Source organism: Myotis davidii, unplaced genomic scaffold (assembly GCF_000327345.1).
Source record: "Myotis davidii unplaced genomic scaffold, ASM32734v1 scaffold471, whole genome shotgun sequence".
NCBI classification, from domain to species: Eukaryota; Metazoa; Chordata; class Mammalia; order Chiroptera; family Vespertilionidae; genus Myotis; species Myotis davidii.
In genome coordinates this window covers 1,680,939-1,682,181 of record NW_006283354.1, presented here as the reverse complement: position 1 = coordinate 1,682,181, position 1,243 = coordinate 1,680,939, and the positions used below count along the sequence as shown (strand labels likewise).

General features: G+C 58.5%; 1 long non-coding RNA gene across 1 annotated transcript in view; it reads right to left on the bottom strand.

Annotated features, from left to right (window-relative positions):
• LOC107182993 overlaps positions 1–1,243 on the bottom strand; it is a 15,769-nt gene that overhangs the window by 9,912 nt on the left and 4,614 nt on the right. The window contains exon 2 of the long non-coding RNA XR_001513770.1: positions 917–919. This is a non-coding gene — a long non-coding RNA (uncharacterized LOC107182993). The remainder of the gene's footprint in view (positions 1–916; positions 920–1,243) is intronic.

Genomic DNA, 1,243 nt, shown 5'->3' with positions numbered 1-1,243 from the left:
TTCTGATCTCTTTATTCTCTCTCTCTCTCTCTCTCTCTCTCTCTCTCTCTCTCTCTCTCTCTCTCTCTCTCTCTCTCCCTCCCTCTCTCTCGTTTTCACCTAGCAGTCAAGAAGAACAGACACTTCTACGATGCGAATGAAGGGACTGTCAGACTTTGAAATTTCCTCCACGATCGAATAAGGGGCGAACTTTAATCAGATAATCCCAAAGCAATGTGCAGTCACCCATTGAGACTGTGTGGCCTGCAGGGGGGAAGGTCTGCCCTCCGGGAACTTCCTTTACTCTGGCTACTCCTACAAGTAAGATCTGGGGCGCCATCTACCGCCCGCTGGGCCCCAGCCCAGATATCTCCAGTCCTGAGACCCACAGGGCCAGAGCCAGCCCTGCATTCCCCAGGCTCAGACTCCACCCTCTCGGCCCCTGCACTCCAACGCCTCCCAGTGCAGAGAACCTTCTCCATCAGCCACAGGCACAGAGGCAGCTCACGGACCCGAGGCCTCCTGGGAGAATAAGGCATCGGCTGAGGCCTGCTGGGTCCCCAACCTGGATTGAGTGGGGAGGCCAAGGAGACCCAGGCCCTGCCTTCCTGCAACTGCCAAAGAAAGGCAGGAAGCCAGCAGTGGGCTGGAGTGGGAGCATGTCATACTCCTAGGGCTGGCCTCAGTCCTTATTGCACCTGTGTCTGTGCCCAGAGCCGCCAGAGGAAGCGGCCAAGGCCCCTTTCCTAGGAGACTAGCTCAGGATTCGGAGGCCAGGAAATGCCCGGCTGCTCACAGTGGTCTCACAGCTGCCCTCCCCTCGCAGGAGGCCTCCCATGCTTCGCCTGCCAGGCTCTTACCGGCATCCACAAGGGCCAACTCCTTTGCACTGCGAGGGCTGAGCCAGCCCCCCAACCTGTGTAGTCTGCCCAGCCACCCACTCTTCATCCCCCTGATGAGAGACTCAGGCAGAGGCGCATAAGGTTTCATGATCACCCCGTTGCCCAATAAAAAATGAGTTAATAAAATGTGAATTTTAGGGCAGTCTTTGGGGTTCCGGCAGACTCAGGGGGAGGCAGGAACGGATGAGGGATTGGTCAAGCAGGTGACTAAGAGGCCAGCTGAACGGAGCAGGGCGACGCTCCACGCCCAGTGCGCTGAGCCAGGCCTGCAGCTCAGAAGCATGCACACCATCCGTCCCACGGGACCTGGGTCGGGACACAGAGGCCCTGGTGCTGGCCTGTCAGGGAGACCTTCGGTGGGT